The sequence below is a fragment of the Hyla sarda genome, chromosome 1 (assembly GCF_029499605.1).
Source record: "Hyla sarda isolate aHylSar1 chromosome 1, aHylSar1.hap1, whole genome shotgun sequence".
Lineage (NCBI taxonomy): Eukaryota > Metazoa > Chordata > Amphibia > Anura > Hylidae > Hyla > Hyla sarda.
Window position 1 is genome coordinate 374,943,526 of NC_079189.1, and position 23,563 is coordinate 374,967,088.

General features: G+C 39.6%; 1 long non-coding RNA gene across 1 annotated transcript in view; it reads right to left on the reverse strand.

The window, feature by feature from the left end:
• Window positions 1-21,915: 21,915 nt before the first annotated feature.
• The window catches only part of LOC130275571 (uncharacterized), a 29,793-nt gene continuing 28,145 nt past the window's right edge, over window positions 21,916-23,563 (reverse strand). The window contains exons 2-3 of the long non-coding RNA XR_008844828.1: window positions 22,153-22,222; window positions 21,916-22,022 (exon numbers count right to left, since the gene is read on the reverse strand). This is a non-coding gene — a long non-coding RNA (uncharacterized LOC130275571). The remainder of the gene's footprint in view (window positions 22,023-22,152; window positions 22,223-23,563) is intronic.

A 23,563-nucleotide genomic window follows, 5' to 3' on the forward strand; every position in this document is an offset into this window, starting at 1 on the left:
TATAAAAAGGAAAAAATGAAAGTGCAAAAAAGGAAAAATGCTTGGTCCTTAAGGGGTTAAAAAATCCTAAACACATGCACCAAAATTAGTATGTTTAAAATTGACATCTTCTGAACCCTATAACTTTTTTATTTTGATGGGACTTTTTGATCACTTTTTATTAATATTTTACGTGGACGCCATCGACCGTGCAGTTTAGCTAACCTTATATTTTAATAATTCGGGCATTTACGCATGCGGTGGTACAGCATGATTATTTTTTATTACATTATTTTATTTAATAAATGGAAAAAGGGAGTGATTTAAACTTTTAATAGGGAAGGGGTTAATGAGCTTTTATAAACTTTTTTTACACTTTTTTTTAGCTTCCCATAGGGGGCTACAACGTGCAATTTTCTGATTGCATATACTGATCAATGCTATGCCATAGCATAGCATTGATCATTGTTCACGGCGCTCTGCTGCTCTAGCCTCCTGAGCAGCAGATCGCCAATCGGATGATTAGGAGACAGGTGAGGACCCTCCTGTCGTCCAGTAAGCTGATCGGAACATCGCAATAATAGTTGGGATAGTCCCGATCAGCTCAGCGGAGCTGCCGGGATACTTTTGTTTTCGTTTTAGACGCCGCTATCAACTTTTATTGCGGCGTCTAAAGGGTTAATGCTGATAGCAGTCAGGACCAACAGGGTTTAAAGCGTTCTCCGGTCATGAGAACGGTTTAAACCCCATTAATGGGACCAGGGCGCACAGGTACGCCCTGAGTCCTTAAAGGGGTTGTGCACTGCCCTGACTTTTGGAGCTCCGCTCACAGCGTCCGGAAGTTCATTTCTCCGAACGCTGTGTGCGGGCTTCCGTGTTCGCGGCCACCAGGCGTGGGGGCGGGTGAGACGTCAGGAGGGGCCGGGCATGACGTCATGCCTGGTGGCCGCGAACACGGAAGCCCGCACACAGCGTTCTGAGTAATGAACTTCCGGACGCTGTGAGCGGAGCTCCGAAAGTCAGGGCAGCACACAACCCCTTTAAGGACTCAGGGCGTACCTCTACCAAAGTCTATGCGAAGGGGGGGTGACAGCGGTCGCACCCCCTTCCCATAGACTTTCATTGAGGGAGCGGGCGAGACGTCCCGAGGGGCCGGGCGTGACATCACGCCCGGCGGCCGCGAACACGGAAGCCCGCACACAGCATTCGGAGAAATGAACTTCCGTACGCTGTGAGTGGAGCTCCGAAAGTCAGGGCAGCGCACAACCCCTTTAAGGATTTTGGGGACCCAAGGTGTTAAGTGATCAAGCAAAAAAGACTTAAATATTCCACTTATTGCTGATAATGCAAAAAACAATAATAAATATTAAAAACAGGTAACAAACACTTATGTTCAACCGTAAAGAGACCTAAGTCAGCTAATATTATTATACTGTATGGGAAACAATCATCCATGGTACAGCTTATCGGAACATACACAATTCACCCAGTCTATGAAAACAAGTGGTGGTAAGCAACTTGTATGCGGTGGCCCAAATGATGTCACCAAATATTACTAACATCAAAACACAAAACAGTGGGCTCAGTCCACAATCATGTGATACCATTGTTAATACAAAGCATACAGAAATCCCAAAAAACAAAATATATCACCATTAATGCGCACACCGGTATACAGAAGTAACAGCAATGATAATCTTTATTAACAAACAAAACATACTCATCTAAATGACATACAGACAAATTAAAATTAATTAAAAAAATGGGGAACAACCATAAACCCCTCTTAAAGCGCACCTGTCCTTCCTATACAACAAATATCACAGTCCCCACTAACCAATAGTAATGTCACATAACCAAGTACAAGGCTATGCATACAAAGATATTTTGTTTAATTGCAGGGACCAAATGGTGGAAAGAAAAAACCTAGGGACAGGTGCCTTACCGAAACCCTAAACATCACCAACATATCAAAACACGTCCCAATCTTCCCAATGTGACAAGGAGCTCTATTAACAGCCAGGGCTTCCTCAAATTATGGCCTTTTACTTGCTATGACTATATTTACCTTGTTTATTATCACATGGATTATGATTATCATTTTGCCTCTCTGTTTTGTTTTTGTTTGGAAATCACTCTTTGCTCACCAGTTTGTCCCCTGTGGAGTCCGGCACCATTGTGATTTGTTTTTGATGTTTGGAAATATCCTTTGGGTCGCCACATGCAAGTTGCTTACCACCACTTGTTTTCATATTCGGGGTCAATTGTGTACATTCCCACAAACTACCGGTATATCATGGGTGATTGGTACTGAAATGGTATAATAATTATAGCTGTCTACTCCTTGCAGTTGAATGTAAGTGTTACCTGCACTAATATTATCTGTACTAATATGACTCATCAGCAATTTGTGGAATATGCAGGTTTTTTTTCATTTGCTTGATTCCTTATAGTGAATTTTGTGGAGGAATTTTTGAGACATTATAAGCCACAAATTTCACTTAATGCTATATTAAAAGTTAAAAGAAAACTGACAGATGGATCAACCCTAATATCCAAAATTTACAGATAGTTGATGTGGGTGATCCTGAGTAAAACAATGTATTTCTAACCCAAATCGGTTCAGCCGTTCCTGAGATATAACACAATCTTGCCATATGTAAATGAACTCTTAACTGCTCCTGTAGGTGGGTTTAAAGACGCTTTAGATGCTGTCCCCTGGGTCCCGTTCGCACCGCCCCACTCAGCATTTTTTTTTGTCTCCCTCTACTTGATATTAGCTTGAGGACAATTTTCTGCTACTTTGTGACTTTCATTCAACAATCTCCCTGTTCCTTCATTGAGATCATCTTCTTTGTACATGCAATGGGACTAAACATGTATAAATAAAAATATTCGTTTGAAACTACAGTGGAAATAAAAAAAATCTACACACCCTCTTAAAATGTCAAGATAAAGATGTCAGAACTTTTTCCACCTTTATTGTGACCAATAACATGAACAACTCAATTGCAAAACAAACTTAAATCTTTGAGAGGGAAAGAAAAAACAAGTAAAACGCTATAACCTAGTTGCATAAGTGTGCACACCCTCCTATAACTGGGAAAGTGGCTGCATTCAGAATTAATCAATAATATTCAGACTTTTGTTAAATAGTCATTACACACCTGCCATCATTTAACCCCTTAAGGGCCACATGTTTTTTCACTTTTGCACTTTTGTTTTTTCTTCCTCACATTCTTAAAATCATAATGCTTTACATTTTCCACCTACAGACCCATTTGAGGGCTTGTTTTTTTTGCGCCACCAAGTTTACTTAACAATGAGATCAATAATTTCACCACAAAATCTATGGCGAAACCAGGAAATAAATATTGAGAAAAAAAACACAATTTTGTAACTTTTGGGGGCTTCCGAGGGAGCACATTTCAATAAAAATGGCACCTAATCCTAATTCTGTAGGTCCATATGATTAAAATGATACACTACTTATATAGGTTTGATTGTTTTATTTCTTTTAAAATTATATAACTTTTTGCACAAATATTAGTACATTTAAAAATATTCCCTTTTGCCCCCTATAACTTTTTAATTTTTTCCGTATACGGAGATGAATTAGGGCTATTTTTTTTAAGTTAAAGTGACTAAAAATAATTGCAAATAAAGTTCAGCTGTTAAAGTAGGATTTTCCTGTCTAAGTTGCATCTCAGAGCAAAAGCTATAGTCCGCAGAGAGCTTTCAAAGCATCAGAAGGAGCTCTTTTTTTAATTATATCAGTCAGGAAAAGGGTACAAAAGAATTTCCAAAGCATCAGATATACCATGGAACAGTCATCATCAATTGGAGAAAATTGGAAACGAGAAAAGATGAGAAGAAAACTGGTCAGGGAGGCATCCAAAAGGCATCCTGCAACATTAAAGGAACTGCAGGAATTTATGGCATGTACTGGCTGTGTGTTACATGTGACAGCAATATCCTGTATTCGTCATATGAATTGGCTATGAGGCAGGGTGGCAAGACAGAATCCTTTTCTTACAAAATGCAGCCAAAGTCATCCAAAAGCATGTGAAAAATAACGTTATGGTGTGATGAAACCAAGCCTAAACATTTTGGCCATAACTTCAAAAGGTATGTTTTGCCCAAAAACAACAATGCGCATCAGCCAAAGAACACCATACCATGGAGGTAGCAGCATCTTGCTTTGGGGCTGTTTTTCCTTTAGCTGGAACCATTAGTTAGGGTGGATGGAATTATGAACAGTTCAATAAGGAATACTAGAAGAATAAACTGGTGTCTATACACCTGGATAACCAAAAAACTCCCAGTCAAGATTAGTCAAAATGAGGGGGAGAGAGGTATAAAAGCTCAATTAAAAAGACACCACAAAACTAAAGCTGAAGGAGTAAAAGAAACCATGATAGGGGCTCCTAATCGGACATCAAAAAGATAAGAAGTACCATATACCCCACTGTTAAATATAAAGGGATACTAGAGTATAAATAGCACCACACTACGTACAGTATCAGTCACACCAATACTTCCTCACCCTACGTGTTTCAGTACACATGTATTTGTGACCTCATCAGGGGAAAAATCAGGTGTGCATGAATTGGTAACCAGATACATAGGTATACAGTATATAAATCATCAAGTAATGGCTGGCGCTGCCAATACAGTCACAGCCTCTCAGAAATCTACCATAACAGTGCAGGTACTGATGCTCCAAGTACCCCTTTATATTTTACAGTGTGGTACATGGTGCTTATCTTTTTGATGTCTGATTAGCAACCACTATCATGGTTTCCTTTCCTCATTCACCTTTAGTTTTGTGGTGTCATTTTAATTGAGCTAATTATGAACAGTTCCAAACGCCAGGCGATTTTGGCACAAAACCTTCAGGCATCTATTAGAAAGCTGAAGATAAAGTATAAGGTAGTGAGAAAGCACACATCCAAATCCACAAAAGCATGGCTTTATCAAACGAAGATTAACATTTTGGAATTGCATAGCCAGAGCCCTGACCTTGATCCAAATGAGCATCCGTAGGGTCATCTAAAAGAGCAAAGGAGATGTCCTTGCAATCTGACAGATTTGGAGTGCTTTTGCAAGAAAGAGTGGGAAAATATTGTCAAGTCAAGATGTGCCATGCTAATAGACTTTTTTTCCCACTTTTTTTTGCAGTGTTATAGCTCCCATGGGGGCTATAACACTGCACACACTGATCGTTTACCCTGATCCCTGCAAAGCCACAGCTTTGCATGGATCAGCGAGATAGGGGCTTGATTGCAGATAGATGTATAAGAGCTGCGTATTCCTCAGACAACGATGTTGGGATGACCCTGTTGTTGGGGTGTTTCACAGTAAAATAGACCTGGACAAAAAATTTAAAAAAGGACCTAAATTGGTTGTACAGCCATCTATGGTTACCAGATAAATTGTGTTGTAATTTAAAATCTTCCCACTCCATGAAGATTCCTGATAACTTGTCCAGCATGTCCCCAAATGTGCAAATCCCCACAGTTTGCCAGTGTTTATATAGAGGATGCAGGTTTGATGTAGGGAAGGTCAGCATATGCAAAAGAGGTAGATGCTTTGACAGACCAAAAAGTTATTTATATAGTTTCCTGAGCGCTTTCCAAGTACCTATGGTGTCAGATAGGAGAATAAAGGGGGAGATTTATCAAAACCTGTCCAGAGGAAAAGTTGCTGAGTTGCCTAGAACAACCAAACAGATCAACAGATCACTTCTTTCCTTTTTAACAAGGCCTGTGAAAAATGACAGAAGCTATATGATTGGTTGCTATGGGCAACTGAACAACTTTTCCTCTGCCCAGGTTTTGATAAATCTCCCCCAAAGTGTCTCATGGGAGAAGGAAGGCCGGCAAGGACCGTAACAAGGCCGGCAAGGACCGTGGAGTTCATTTTTGATGATGCTAGAAACCCCCTCATATCAACCCATTTTAAAAACTACACCATCAAATAATTCACAATAGTTCACAGGAATTAGCCCCTTAAAGGGGTACTCCCACCCTAGACATCTTATCCCCTATCCAAAGGATAGGGGATAAGATGTCTGACTGCGGGGGTCCCGCCGCTGGGGACCCCCGCAATGTTGCATGCGGCACCCACCTGTTTCTTGTCCGGGAGCGCTGGAGGGTCTCGGTCGCGACCACGGGAATGGAAGTCTGTGACATCAGGACTCCGCCCAGTGTGACGTCACGCCCCGTCCCCTCAATGCAAGTCTATGGGAGGGGGTGTGACAAGAAACAGTTGGGTGCCGCATGCAACATTGTGGGGGTCCCCAGCAGCGGGACCCCCAAGGTCAGACATCTTATCCCCTTTCCGGCCATCCAAGTTGCGTGAGGGCTAATTTATTTTGTGGGATGAGCTGCGGTTTCTATTGTTACTAATATGGGGTACATATCACCTTTTGATCAGTTTTTATTAATTTTTGGGAGAAGCAATATGGGGGAAGCAATAAGAGATAAATCATTTTTTAAATATATTTTTCAAGGTGTTCACCATGCAGTATACATTACATTCCATCTTTATTCTACTGTTCGGTGTGATTATGGCAACCATCAGAAACATAATCCTCCCCCTGGTGGTGAGTGTGCATAATATGGGCACAAGACGTCAGCTTACCAAGGACTGACTACTTTCTCTGACTCAGCAAACACTGTGATTTTTTAAAACGCATGGATGCATCTGTGTTTGCGCTATAGTACTAGTGGTGGTGAGAGTGCATGATATGAAAGAACAAAAAACCTGGAGTGCTTCTTTTAATATTATTTATTGTGCAGTGTTGTGAAAGCTTTGAGACTATAGTTTAAAACAACACACTTTTTCTTATATAATAGAGCATGGCTTTGTGTCAGTTTTTTCAACAGAATGGCCAACAGGGAAGATATATCAATGTGTCTCAGTTGTACCACTGAAGTGAAAATGATTTACTCCATATTTATCAGAAACAGAAGCCTAGAATACAGTTTTTGAAATCCATTTCAGTTATGCTGAACAAACACAATGGGGCAATACAGCTATGTATTCTGTAACATAAAAGTTGCACAGTAAGAATAAAAAAAAGTAGGTAGACAAAGGTACAGCAGCTTTGAAGATGTTAAATATTACAGGAACAATATAAGCATAACATAAATAATGCATCATTGCTACATGCATCAAAAAACTGCACAGTGTCCCCAAAGGCCTTAGGCGACAACAATCAGGATGACCTGATATATATTTCATAAGATCTTTTTCTACCTCTGCATTGGCTGTGGGAAAAGCCACTAGAACAACTACATTTGAACAACAAAAAATCTGAATTTCACATTACAGAAACAAACCAAGTTCTAAATGCTAAAGAAGTTACAATGGAAAGTACTTACCCTGATACAATTAAGATTCAACATTCCTTTGAGATGTGTTCACCATATAAAAACCGCCTTAGTATGGCATCTATAGACTAGAGAGATTTTGGTATTATACAGCAGTTCTTTTCTATTTAATTACGTATAAATGTGGCTAAAAAAAATGTGGTATGCTCCATTAGACAATGTATTAATGAACTATTTTCAAATAGAAGAATTATTAGTGATGTAGAAGCACTTAGTAATGGTGCAGCACAGATTGCCATAACCTGACACATGGAGTGTCTATAGCTACATAGTAAGCTTGAGGGGGGAGCTTTATCAAAACCTGTGTAGAGGAAGAGTGGTGCTGGTACGCATATCAGACTTTTTTAATTTTTACAAAAGGCCTCTGAAAAATGAAAGAAGCAATCTGATTGGTTGCTATGGCCAACTACATCACTCTTCCTCTACACAGGTTTTGATAAATCTCCCCCATGTGTCTACATACAGTCTATTCCGCCCCTATATGCAAGAGGCCTAAGGATTCATTTACATGCCAGTCAAAAGTCTCCTCTGCGATCCCTGTACCTGAGAGAAGGGGAAGATTCCTAAAAATTTCCTTAGGAAATATTCTCTTTTTCCTTTATACAAGGATATGTTCCCATTTATTATTATTTATTATTTCCCTCACAAGGTCAGGCAAAAGAAGTGTAAACCTTGGACCTTCCTTCAGTATTAATAAATAAATTAGAGCTATGTAATTTTTCCTTTTGATCATTCTAAAAATGATCGTAGTAGTAGACATGTGGGCACTTTGGTCTGGTTTTTGCCCACAGCAAACAATCACAACTCAGCTTTAAAATCTTAACGAGCTCTGGTAAAATGAAACCAGAGCTGTGATTGGTTGTAATTGGCAATTAAATTCAAATTTTTAGTTTTAACTGTTTTAAATTGAGATCTTTATAATTCTTTAGACTCTGTAGTCTAATTTTGCGCTTTCTATTCTAAATATTAAGAATTGATGCATTATTGGTGCATGTCAATGTATTATGCCAGAGCCCTTCCTAAACAGTCATGCCCCTTTCCAAATAAGCAACACCCTTTTGTTTAGTGATGTGTAAAAGTATCTAAAACACATAGATGTTGTTCCACATAAGCCAGTTTTTTGGATGAAAACTTTACAATAGTTAATTTGACTTATTGTGTGTGTAAAAGGTTCTTAAAGGGGTATTTCATGAATTATTTTTATTTGACTATGCTACGGGGGCTGTAAAGTTAGTGCAGTTCATAATATAGTGTCTGTACCTGTGTGTGATGGTTTTCTCACAATTCTTCTGTGATTTTCATTCCAATATTTATTTTTATCAGTATACAAAATGACTGTTGTCTCAGATTTTTCCCAGCTTGCAATGCGGCTGAGACCTAACTCACTAGTCAGCTGATGACAGGGAGCCTGTCTGCTTCAATGGTGGAGCGATCACTTGGTGGGAGAGAGATCAATCTGCAACAGCTGTAGGCACCCTGATTGAAAACCACACTGATTTGAATGGATGCAGCTCATTTATGTTTCAATGGTGATGTGTGGGAGGGAGGAAGATGAAATTGTGGGATTTGTAGTCAAAAAAAGAAGTCAAACAGGAAATACCACTTTGCAAACAGCTAGCCACAGTGTTATGGTAATCTCATGACATAGCCATTTAGCCCCAAGACAAGCGCAGATCCTTCCTATGCATGTCCATTACTGTCTGCCAGGTACGTACTAAAATCACCTTATGGTGGATAACCCCTTTAATCAAAGAATATGACAGAAGACAAACCACTGGGCACATAACTGTTTCTAAAAGAAACTGTGGGACCCATTTTGCAACCCGCTTCATTCCAGCATTTTGTACTACACTGCAGAGAACCATGAAAAAATGGCTGAACATACTTAAAATAGGGTTTTCATACTGGCCTTATGTCTACTGCTTTTTACTAGGATGTAACCATTGTGATTTATTTTGTAATGGATCCAAACTGGGTACACAGGCGCAGACAAGCTGTTTCCAGTGATCTTACCCTTAAGGCCCGTTCATACTACAGAATTATTGCCCAGAATTTCCAAGGGGAATTTCTGGGAGCAGATACCATTTGCATATCCTCCCATTGATTTCAGTGGGATTCCACCACATAGTTCCCACTGCTGCCGCAGAAATTCTACAGGGTCGGCCATTTATATGGATACACCTTAATAAAATGGAAATGGTTGGTGATATTAACTTCCTGTTTGTGGCACATTAGTATATATGAGGGGGGGAAACTTTTCAAGATGGGTGGTGACCATTGCGGCCATTTTGAAGTCAGCCATTTTGAATCCAACTTTTGTTTTTTCAATAGGTAGAGGGTCATGTGACACATCAAACTTATTGGGAATTTCACAAGAAAAACAATGATGTGCTTGGTTTTAACATAACTTTATTCTTTCATGAGTTATTTACAAGTTTCTGACCACTTATAAAATGTGTTCAATGTGCTGCCCATTGCGTTGAATTGTCAATGCAACCCTCTTCTCCCACTCTTCACACACTGATAGCAACACCGCAGGAGAAATGCTAGCACAGGCTTCCAGTATCCGTAGTTTCAGGTGTTGCACATCTCGTTTTTTCACAGCATAGACAATTGCCTTCAGATGACCCCAAAGATAAAAGTCTAAGGGGGTCAGATCGGGAGACCTTGGGGGCCATTCAACTTGCCCACGACGACCAATCCACTTTCCAGGTAACTGGTCATCTAGGAATGCTCGGACCTGACATCCATAATGTGGTGGTGCACCATCTTGCTGGAAAAACTCAAGGAACGTGCCAGCTTCAGTGCATAAAGAGGGAAACACATCATCATGTAGCAATTTCGCATATCCAGTGGCCTTGAGGTTTCCATTGATGAAGAATGGCCCCACTATCTTTGTACCCCATATACCACACCATACCATCAATTTTTGTGTTCCAACAGTCTTGGAGGGATCTATCCAATGTGGGTTAGTGTCAGATGAATAGCAGTGGTTTTGTTTTTTAACTTCACCATTCACATAAAAGTTTGCCTCATCACTGAACAAAATATTCTGTGTAAACTGAGGGTCCTGTTCCAATTTTTGTTTTGCCCATTCTGCAGCACCTGAAACTACGGATACTGGAAGCCTGTGCTAGCATTTCTCCTGCGGTGTTGCTATCAGTGTGTGAAGAGTGGGAGAAGAGGGTTGCATTGACAATCCAACACAATGAGCAGCACATTGAACACATTTTATAAGTGGTCAGAAACTTGTAAATAACTCACGAAAGAATAAAGTTTAAAACCAAGCACATCATTGTTTTTCTTGTGAAATTCCCAATAAGTTTGATTTGTCACATGACCCTCTTACTATTGAAAAAACAAAAGTTGGATTGAAAATGGCCGACTTCAAAATGGCCGCCATGGTCACCACCCATCTTGAAAAGTTTCCCCCCTCACATATACTAATATACCCAACCTTTCCCATTGTATTAAGGTGTATCCATATAAATGGCCCACCCTATAGATTCCACTGAAAGAATGAACATTCTTCATTCTTTCAGCAGAACTCAGCAGCAGAGTCTCATTTGTTCAATAGGACTATTTTTTCCCCAAGTTTATTTCAATGGTTAAATTCCATGTGAGATAAGAGCCAATTCCGGGTAGGGCCAATTTTGTGAGTCTGCAAGTGGAATTTCAGAAGTGTGAATGAGCCCTTATTGAAATGTAGTGTAAGTTCAGAGAACCTACACCTGAATGCATGTAGTGTGTACCAGAACCGTCGCCAATGCCCTCACCTACCTTCCCCATGATTAACAGATTACTCCTAATGACTTTGCATTGATGGGAGGGCAGGAGCAGCAGTAACACTGACTCACACAAAATTACAAATACATTGCACAAAATTACAAATACATTTGAGTGTAAAAATCACCAGGTTCCTTTTTCCAGTGGTATGTGAACCTAGCCATCTGAGAAATCTAAAAAATCTGGCTTTAGGCAGATGCTGTATTAAAGAAATGATACTGTACGTAAAAATGATGGCAGTTTAAATCACATGACTCGAGAAAAGCAAACTGGTGTAGAGCAGTGCGCAATTACTCCTTAGACTCTATTTACTTAAGTATGTTGTCCTATTGAATTTTTCAGTGTACATTTAGTCACAGTACTGACAAGGCTCGGTAGGGCTATGCCTGCAGTAGAAGAAAGTTTGTGAAAGCTTGCAGCTATGTTATGTAAAAGAGGCTGATGACAGACGCTGCTTGTTCTGTCAGCCAGAACTAACTTACACCTGTGACCTTCTGCACCACGCCTGAAGAACTTGCAGCAGACACAAAAATGAGTTGGCTCTTTATTTCCTTTGCTCTGTATAACAATGTCAACATTAACATTGTATCTGTAAAAACAATAAAACCATATTATCTACACACAAAGTGTTGTTTCAAAATAAACAGTGTTCATTATGTTAAAAAAAAAATGGTTAGCAGGAAAGGTAATTCAAAGTGAAGTGGATTGTACCGGACACTGGTCTTGATAAATTCGCCTCTAAGGAGGAATACTATACATTCAATAACATGTGTGCACGTATAAAATCATGTTAATATATCTCACATGCCCATCAGTGGTATAGTCCTGCCATGAACAAAGTCTTGTTCACACAGCGGAATTTCTCAGAGGAATTATTTTATTTGGAAAGTTTGCTTCAGCAGAGTCCTATTGATTTCAATGGGATTGTGCTGCACTGTGCACACGGCAGAATTTTCCCCGGAAGAGAAATCCCAATTCTAGCATCTGCAGAAACATTGAACCAGTACAAGGATTCTGTGAATTCCATTCAGAAATGCATAGCCTTCTACGAAGAAGATATTTCCAAGCGGTGCCAAAACAAGCAACATTAGGACTTACGGGCAAACATTGGCCGTGTGAACATAGTGTTAATGCCTAAAATGGCCACCTGTTGGCAAATGGACAGAGTAGGGGTGACAGAACAGATGCTGTTTAAGAAACAGCAAGAGAGTAAGGCTGGGTTCACACTACGTTTTTGCCATACTGTTTTCAATCCGTTTTTCTAAATAAAACCGTATGGCAAAAAACGGATGGAACAGTATGGGAAAAAGTAAACCGCATGCGTTTTTAAACAGTATACTGTTTTTAAAAGTGCATACAGTTCCGTCCGTTTTTATGGAAAAAAAACCCATACGTTTTGAAAAATTTTGTCCATTTTTAACTGGAGGGGTCTTGGGTGGGGACTTTAGGATTCAAATGCGCATGTGCAAAGTAAAAACGTATAAGTTTTTCCCGTATGGAACCGTATACATGTGCGTTTCCCATTGACGTCCATGTTAAAAAAACGTATGCGGTTGCAGTACGGTTTTTAAACCAGAGACAAAATTGTGGTCAACCATGGTTTTGACTCCAGTTTAAAAACCGTACTGCAACCGCATACGTTTTTTTTTAACATGGACGTCGATGGGAAACGCACATGTATACGGTTCCATACGGGAAAAACGTATACGTTTTTACTTTGCACATGCGCATTTGAATCCTAAAGTCCCCACCCAAGACCCCTCCCATTAAAAATGGACAAAAATTTCCAAAACGTATGGGTTTTTTTTCTATAAAAACTGACGGAACTGTATGCACTTTTAAAAACAGTATACTGTTTAAAAACGCATACGGTTTACTTTTTTCCATACTGTTCCATCCGTTTTTTTGCCATACGGTTTTCTTTAGAAAAACGGATTGAAAACAGTATGGCAAAAACGTAGTGTGAACCCAGCATGGTCACAGAAACAGGACAGGTATAAGAACACTGGAGTTAAATCAAGGACATAGCTGTAGGGCCGAAATGAGACATAGAAGAAGGACTCAGATGTGGTCACCATTAGCAGGACTGGAAGAAGGATACAGCAGCAGGATTAGAACGAGGATATTGCATTTGGACTCACGAGATCATCAAGTGAGGAAACAAGAAAACACACTGATCAGCAGGCAAAATAACAGGATGGTCAAACAAACACACAACCTGTCAAATAGATACCGGACATTAGAACAAGTGCCAGACATTGAGGGCAATTTACCATTGGTCATCATATAAATATTTGCTGGTAATTGCACATTACTTTGGTGCATGTTACAAATGGCACATTTATTATCATTGTGCACCAAACAATTCTACTGTAAGTACTGATTACTGACTTAACCATGCATTTTTTTTTGTCCACATAAAAAAGTGGCCATTTTCACCTATGAGTTCTAGTTTGCGGGTACGGTCCCACGTAAGTACGTGGGCTGTACCTTAAGACGTAATAAGGTTGGGTTCACATTAAGGATTCAGTCACCAGGACTGCTTGGACATTGCCGCCCTCATAGACAGAAAAAAATATGTTAGGATTCTGCTTAAAGAATGACAGAGCTCATTTTTTTTGGAGGCAGAATTCCAGTTGCTAAAATTCCGTATTGTGCACTGTGCAGCAGAATCCCTTTGACAGCAATGGGATTCTGCTGCACCGGAATTCACAGGCATAAATTCTGATGAGAAATACGCTCAGAAATTTCTGTCTGAACCCTGCCTAACAATGTGGACAAAAATATGGGCCACTTAAAGATATCTAGAGTAAAAATTGGTGGTTCTCGGTATAGTTTTTTTGGTACATAACAGGAAAAACTTTGGTACAAGACCCAACAGGACTAATCTACTAAATAATACATTTGCCCACAATTAAAAAAAAGCACTCCAGTGGATTTTTTTTCAAATCAACTGGTGCCAGAAAGTTAAACAGATTTGTAAATTAATTATATTAAAAAAAACTTAATCCTTCCAATACTTATCAGTTGCTGTATGCTCTAGGGGAAGTTGAGTAGTTCTTTTCAGTCTGACCACAGTGCTCTCTGCTGACACCTCTGTCCATGTCAGGAATTGTCCAAAGCAGGAGAGGTTTGCTATGGGGATTTGCTCCTACTCTGGACAGTTCCTGTCATGGACCGCAATGTCAGCAGAGAGTACTGTGCTCAGACAAAAAATAACAACTCAACTTCCTCTTGAGCATACAGCAGCTGATAAGTACTAGAAGGATTAAGATTTTTACATAGAAATAGTTTACAAATCTGTAAAAATTTCTGGAGCCAGTTGAGTACCCGGAGCACCCCTTTAAAGGAGTGCTCCGGTGGTTAATTTTTTGACTATGTAGCATCTTCTTTGTAAGTTTTATTTTTTTGCAATATACATTTATATGTTATATGTTTTGGCAGCATGTGTGTGTTTTGCTTACCTGTTTGTACTACATGCGTTTGTCTGTCTGGCCAGGTCATGTTGTACTACATGTGTTTTTTTTTTAACTTATGATATGATTTGATATATTATATTTTCACCAGAGCACTTGCACTTTTATATATTATCCCCTTAACTGTGTACACTTATCAGGACCATACCAGTGTAGGGATAGGGTTCTGGGGCACGGGAGTGCCCCAGTTACGTGCCAAACAGTGAGTGGAAGGTGACATTAGAGCCCTACCTGCACTACATGAGAGAGACAGATAGGGAGTGCAGGGACAGGATACATCAGCTGTCCTTGCAATTGTGGTATCTCCCATCATAAGGTCCGAACTGACACTGTAGGTCTAAGGGTATGTGCAATATAATATGTGTGCTATATAATACATGTGCAATAAGTCACTATCTGGAGACTATGAAAGTGACTAACTGATGTGCAATATAATAAGGAGGTGGATATTATTATTGTTACTACATGTTTTCTATTCTCTGCAAATATTTCATTCCTATACGTGGTCACAGGTGAATACTTTTTGTTTTGTTCAAGGGGTTATATGTATGTTTTTACTAAGAATATAACCAATAAATTGCATTTTAAATTTGTAAGTCATACCCCAGTTTATTGTTTGAGACCGGTATTAACCTTGTAGACACCGCAATCAAAGATGATCATGGCATCTAAAATGAAACTGAAAGCATCCTGGTAGCTCAGCGGAGCTCATCGGGACTGTAGTGACAAAATTGCGATGTCCCGATCAGTTGAGAGGATGGTGGAAGGGCACATACCTGCCTCCTCACCGTACGATCAGGATCCAGGCAATGCCGGCTGGAGCAGCAGAACACCGATATCACTGATCAATGCTATGCTAAGGCATAGCATTGAACAGTGTAAGGAATCAAAAGATTGCATCTTATAGCCCCCTATTTGATAAATGTGAATAAGCCCATCTGCTAATAAAAGTTTGAATCAACCAACTATTTCCCATTTTTTAAATAAAATAATGTAATGAAAAACAAAAATATTCATGTGTGGTACCGCCACGTGTGTAAATGTCCAAACTATTAAAATGTAAGGTTAGCTAAACCATATGGTCGATGGCGTAATCATAAAAAAATATAAAATTCCAAAATTGTGCATTTTTGGTCCCTTCATATAATATAAAAATATTACTAAAAAGCGATCAAAAAGTCCCATCAAAATAAAACACATCCCCATATGCGGAAAATTAAAAAGTTATAGGGATCAGAAGATGACAATTTTAAAAATAATAATTTTGGTGCATGTAATTATAATTTTTTTTAAGTAACATAAAATAAAACCTATATAAATAAGGTATCCTTGTAACTGTATGGACCTACAGAATAAAGATAAGGGCCCAGATTTATCAAACTGTGAGAGAAAAAATGGAGCGTTAGCTGAGCTGTGATTGGTTGCGGGGGGAAAATCCCTCTATTTTTTTTCTCAAAAAGTTTGATAAATCTGGGTGTCATTTTTACCAAAAAGAAGCCCTAAAAAGTTGCAAAATTGTGTATTTTTTTTTTATTTCACCCCACAAATAAGTTTTTTTTTGTTTTGCCGCATATTGGCCCTCATTTACTATTGCAAATCCGACATGTTTTGTCTGCGTCAGAATTTGCGCCAGAATTGAAAAAAAAGGGGCATGATCACCGAAAAGGGGCGTGTTCCCCACATTTTCACAAAAATCCAACATATTTACTAAGGTTTTCACAGAAAATGTGGTGGATTTCAGCTGAGGAAAACCAGACAGATCAGAACATGTGTAAAAAAAAAAGCAAAGTGTAGGGAAAGTGGAAAATGTAGGGAAACCTTAGTAAATACTGTGGAAAATAAATTGTAGGGGATTAAAACCCACAAAGAAACCTACACTCCTCTCTTAGTAAATAAGGGCAATTATGTTGTAAAATAAATGATGTCATTACAAAGTACTATTGGTGACATAAAAAACAAGCCCTTATATGGGTCTGTAGGTGCAAAATTGTACGTGTTATGATTTTTAGAAGGGGGGGGGGAACAAAAGTGTAAAAACGAAAATTGGTCCTTAAGGGGTTAAGGAGTTAAACCAGGTTAGTACATTTTTATTTATCCATAATTACGGCTACAATCTTGAATTCTTTTATTACAAATTGATGTCTATATCCCTTGTTATTCGTAAATTGTAGAAATAATTTATAAGGAAGTCAGAAAGTTAAAGTAAAAGTTTTTACATTTATTATGAAGAAAGGATTATGATGTAACAAGTTGAAAGGCTCTTTTTCAAATTTGTTTCTGTTCTAAATAAAAGGCGTCAGAAAATAAGAGTATGACTTACAATAAATATTACAATGCAATGTGACAAAGGTAAAATACAGCTTATGCCACACCTACTGTATAAACAGAGACCATGAAAAATCTTTGCATTTATAATAAGAAAAAAAACTTCTATACTAAAACACAAAAGAACAATTAAAATCCTTTTTAATTTACATCTGTAAAATGCAGAAATAAATCAAAAGAGAAGTACAACAAAAAGACATCTGGGTATTAAAATGACTAAGTTTATGAGCAAACTTAAAAGGAAATGTAACATGATTGTGATATTCAAGACATAACACAGTCCTGTTGTGAACAGGGAAAAGTCACCATAAAGACATAACCATTACGTCCATATGAGCTGTGTTTTCATCCTTGAAAACCATTTACAGTTTATGGAGAGATGTAATAAAAAATTAAAGATACATTGCATTACATATTTTGGACTCCTCTAGAGTTATAGCTTTTATTAGGGGATTAGGTCCCGTCCTGTACAAAGGCTAAGGCAAATATTGATCTACCCAGAACACAAACTACCATAAGCCCAGTATAGATAGACACCCAGTCAGTAAGGCATTCTGAAGGATATTAAAGGAGTAGTCCAGTGGTGAACCCAGTGGTGAACAACTTATCCCCTATCCTAAGGATAGGGGATAAGTTTGAGATCGCGGGGGGTCCGACCGCTGGGGCCCCCTGTGATCTCCTGTACGGAGCCCCGAGAGCCCGCGGGAAGGGGGCGTGTCAACCTCCGCACGAAGCGGCGGCCGACACGCCCCCTCAATACAACTCTATGGCAGAGCCGAAGCGCTGCCTTCGGCAATCTCCGGCTCTGCCATTGAGATGTATTGAGGGGGCGTGTCTGGCCGGAGAGCCTGGCCCCCATACAGAGAGATCGCAGGGGGCCCCAGCGGTCGGACCCACCCGCGATCTCAAACTTATGCCCTATCCTTAGGATAGGGGATACGTTTTTCACCACTGGACTACCCCTTTAATAACACTGAAGCCTACAGAACTTTAAATAGTAGCTCAGGACTGTAAGGATCCATACAATATTATGCATACAACCTCAGTGAAACAAAGCATGGTATTTATTATTTCTAAGTAAATGCAAAAAAGTATTTATAAGTGAGCAAACATTTTAAAGAGTATTCACAATCATAATGTACAAAAATGTAACCAATAAAACAGAAATCAAGCTGAGTCATCCCCTCTAGTGATATCTTTTTAGTAGTCATGTAAAGTTGACCTCTAGTCAAGTGATAAAGTAAAATATTTACATTTCCTAATGTGTTGCTATGTGTGAACTTATCCTAACCTTGATGATTTTCCCAGTGGCAGCTCTCACTTTTAAAGCTTCCTGCTTACCAACCTGCATTACGCCATGAAAAGGTCTGGTGTACTACTGACTATACAGTAAGTAAGTCTCCTGAAATCATTACTATAATGGTAGTCAGTAGAGATGGGCAAATTTTTCAAAAATTAGCTTAGGCCAATTCACAGAATTTTCCCCCCAAAAAAAAGGGTGATATGCAGGATCCACTATAAATTTAAAAACCTCCTGTGAAACAGGGAGGGGTGCACGGCTAGAGAGGGTGCCACTCCCCCTAACTTGCATAGCAAAAACACAAAAAAGAAAAATAGCCAGCACAACTACCTAATACATGGGTGCACGCTGCTTTGGCAAATACAAAGTATATAAAAAATAAGTAAATGATGTAAGAACTGTGGAGCACTCACCAGGTATGTTCAATCAGAGGCTTCTTTATTGTCACTTCGTACAAATGGGATACATGTAGGGGAGGATGGTGGAGACGCAGGGGTATTCAAGACGGCGACAGACCCTTAACGCACCGAAGCGCTTCGTCAGGCCGGTGCTTGATGGCCTGACGAAGCGCTTTGGCGTGTAAACGGTCCGTCGCCGTCTTGAATACCCCTGCGTCTCCACCATCCTCCCCTGCATGTATCCCGTTTGTACGAAGTGACAATAAAGAAGCCTCTGACTGAACATACCTGGTGAGTGCTCCGCAGTTCTTACATCATTTACATCGTGTACACCATTTACAAAATGGAGGCTCTTAGCGCACTTTTTGATCAAAATGTGTCCTCCATCCACCACATGGAGGTGGCCTCATGTCGAATGGGACCATGCTTAACATGCTTAATCCACTCACCTCTGCTGGGCATATGGCCTCTGACTGGGTGACAAGCAGGATGGTGGATGGGGGACACGTTTTGATCAAAAAGTACGCTAAGAACCTCCATTTTTTGACCAAGAGTGCTGCTGTAACCTTCTTTTTTATATACTTTGTATATGCCAAAGCAGTGTGCACCTGTGTATTAGGTAGTTGTGCTGGCTATGTTTCTTCTTCTTTTTTTTTTTTTTCTTTTTTGCTATGCAATGTGTGTGTATATATATCCCTGCTTTTCACTAACAGGCCACTATACGATTGGAATAAAAATCACGTACAACAGCGGAGTGCATCTATATTTTACATTTTATAGAGAAATACGCCCCTATATGGCTGCAACTGAAACTTGCTGAACACTCAATGGCCCTGATTTACTAAGAGTGGAGTGTAGGTTTCTTTGTGGGTTTTAATTCCCTACAATTTTTTTTCCACGGTATTTACTAAGGTTTCCCTACATTTTGCCTTACCCTACATTTATTTTTTTTTTTTTTTTTTTTTTTTTACACATGCTCTGATCTGTAGGGTTTTCATCAGCTCAAATCCACCACATTTTATGTAGAAACCTTAGTAAATATGTTGGTTTGTAGTGAAAATGTCAGAAACACGCCCCTTTTCTGGGGCCACGCCACTTTTCCTGATGACCAGGCCCCTTTTTCAGGTTTTCTGAGTAGAATGGAGAGTTAGTCGGGTTTTTCTCAATTCTGGCACAAATTCTAGCGCAGACAGAATTTCCAGCGCAATGCACCAGAATCTGGCACACAACTCGAAAAAACATATCGGGTTTGCAATAGTAAATGAGGGTCAATGTGTGTATATATATCCCTGCTTTTACACTAACAGGCCACTATATGCTTGAAACAGAAAACACTTACAACAACGGAGTGCATGTATATTTCACTTTTTTTTTGAGTAATACGCCCCAGTACGGTTGCACCAGAAATAAGATTAACAATCTAGTGCTTAAGTCTTTTAGTGCTTTTACACTTACTGCCCCCTATTAGCTTTAACCAGAAAAAAGTAGAACTGCGGAATGCGTATATTTTTCCTTTTTTTTTTACAGTAATACATCCCAGTATGGTTGCAACAGAAAAAAAACTTACTCTCTCTCTCTCTCTCTGAACTGTCCCTGCCTGGACTATGGTTGCTTGCAGTCTTTGAATGGGGATTGCTCCCAGTTCTGAACTCAATTGGCAGACTATGAAACTACCTCTAAACTCTCCCTGCCTGTCTGCCTTCAGTGATGCGGGCTTGAGGTCAATGGATTTTGCCTGCGCTGATCTGTATTGTCAGTAAGGCTGATTAGTGACCACACAGTGTCTGCTCTCTCTCTAGCCAGAACTAATGTGGGCCTGAGGTGAACGGATTCACTGCTGTAAAGATCTGTATTGTCAGTAACGGTGATTAGTGCGCACACACAGTCTCTGCTCTTTCAGCAAAACGGGAAATACCCGTCTTCGGAAATGGCTGCCGAATATGTAGTGCTGTGACATCACAGGGCTGGCTGGCTACTGATAGGCTGCATGCCACCATGTGATTCAGGGTGATCCTGCCTACCCACCTTTCTGCCTTCCCAGACTTCCTTGTCCCATGTCCTCACATGTGTAGCTGCCATTTTAGCCCCCGGTCCACACAAAATGTACTGAAAGAAGAGATTCGTTACCAAAAAGCGTGAGGAAATTCAGATTCGTTCAGAATCAAATTTTTCATGAAATCTCTAGTAAACAGTACCAGCATGCCTTCTTCCCTGTAGTCATTATGGTTACATTAGAAGACAGAAGATGTCTGCAGAAGCCAATACAGGAGAGGGATGCTTTTAGTACCATTTCATTTATATATGGTACATTAAGGGTAGCATACACATAGCATATGTGTAAAATCTGCTGCGGAGAGAGAAATACACTGCATATTCTCCTATGAGCAGGCACACAAGGATACCTAGCAGCAGCACTGTGTGCACAGTGAGGTTTGTATACAGGTTCGCGTGTCACATTAGTGCTTGTCCCGACCGTGCACTTCACTGCACACTCAGGGCTGCCGCAGGTAACCCTGTGTCTGCTTATAGGAGAATATGCAGCATATTTCTTCCTGCATAGCGGATTTTGCGCTTCGTGAAATATACTGCATAAATACAATGTGTGACCCTACCCTAAAAGGCCAACCCGTAAAAACTGAGCAATCCAAGGATGTAAAATGGGATTTCTTATCTACTGTGATTCTTTGACACTTAGGTAACAAATAAAATAACTTGTGGGTCAGAGGGCGAGGGGTACTCGGGTGCCTATGGTTGTGTGCATGTGTGAGTATATGGTAGTGTTGAGCTTCTGCCTGGATTTGTTGCTGGAATGTCATTTTGGCCCTTGTTTAACTACATGCTAATTGGTATTGTAGCTTTGTTTTCCAAGCTGTATTGTGGACACAGCTGTTTTTCTTTATTTCTGTTCTCATCTATAAAACCTGTTTAAAGGGGAAAAAAAACTAGTAAAATATAATATTGAGGTGTATGCCAGTGGCTTATTGGACCAGGCAGGTTGAGAAAAGATTTGAGAGGAACTTGAAGTAATACTTTATATTATACACAAGTCTTGTAACATGGGATCCAATGCATCTGTTCAGAACATATAATAAATAGATAATCGGTAATCTTATAATCATATTATAAATAGATAATCTGTATATGTTTTTTGTTGTTGTCTACCACCTGCATACTAGAGATGGAAAAACAACAATGTTGTAACTAAATAATGTTGTAAAGCTGAATAATGAAGGAACAAAGACAAATTAATGTATGTGGGATCAAAAATGTACATGCAATAAAAAGATCATTTATAATAAGAAACAAAAAGGTAACGGGACAGGGCATCATCATTGATATTCTTTGGGCCAAGGCTGAAGACCTGTACATCAAAAGAAGGAACAGAGGAGTCATCAATAAGCTATTTGAGGTGCTTAGCAGCATGGGAATACTGCAGAGTTTTAGTCCTTGTATTTGCATTTGCATTGCAACTTTGATTTATGTGTACTTACAGATTCTGAAAACTTCTGACATATCATAATAACATAACAGAAATCTTGATTGGTTGTGGACCTCTGATCCCTGAAACAAAGAGGCAGAAGTGTTTAGCTGTGATTCTCTTCCCTTGACTGTTCTTGGAGACATGTGCATGCCAGTATACAAAAAACAACCCATCCACACCTGTCTCTATGGAGACCCAAGTCATAAGTTGCTATGCTATCCTAGCCTTAAAGGGTAACTATCTTTTTTTTACAAAAAACATGCTATGTCATAGTGACATTATCAGAAGTTTTGATCAGTTGGGGTCCAAGTGCTATGATCCCCACTACTGCTAAAACAATTTGAAAGAAGTGTTCATGGCTGTTCGTTTCCACTCAGCACTCCTGGGCTTTTCGAGGGGAATGGTATGAATGGCATAAGCATTTATAGAAAATCTATGAGGTCTTCTACAGATCGATATACCACATGCTTTACTTTACCAGGAGAGCCAAGCAGTGTTATCTATCACTTAAAGGGGAACACCGGTGGGAAAAAATTTTTCCAAACCAACTGGTGCAAGAAAGTTAAACAGATTTGTAAATCACTTCTATTAAAAAATCTTAACCCTTCTAGTACTTAGCGGCAGCTGTATACTACAGATATACTACAGAGAAATTTGTGAAGTTCTTTCCTGCCTGATCCCACTGCTCTCTACTGACACCTCTGTCCATGTCAGGAAGTGTCCAGAGCAGGAGAGGTTTTATATGGGGATATTATTCTAATCTGGACAGTTCCTGACACGGACAGAGGTATCAGCAGAGAGCACTGGGGTCGGACAGAAAATTAATTCACAAATTTCACTGTTTTATACAACAGCTAAAAAGTACTGGAAGGCTCAAGATTTTATAGTAGAAGTAATTTACATATCTAAAATAATAATGAGACAAGAAAGGAGAGGGCACACAAGAGGCAACTGCACCTTAGCTAGGATGCAGCGCAATCTCGGCGACCTATGCGGTCATTTCCTGCGGGGTGCACATACAAAGATATGAAGTATCAATGTGAACAAAAAGAGAAAGCACGTACATGCACTCACCGCTCAGCAGAGACAGCACTCACCGCACAGCATCAGCGCAGGTGTTGCGGCGCTCTGAGCACCACAACACCGGCGCTGATGCTGTGATCCAGCTCCCCGTGAACCGGACTCCCACACCTAACTGTTTTCTACTTGTTTTCACCGGAGTTCCCCTTTAACTAGGTGCTTCTGTGCTTGTTTTTCATGATTGGTGGCGGTTTCAGCACCAGAATCCCATTGATATAAACTACTTAAATGTCACGATGACATGTCAGAAGTTTCTTTTTTCTTAACTACAATTATCTATTAAGAGTGCATGAGGAAACTAATAGCTAAATGCAGTTGAATGAACTCCTCATATTTATATA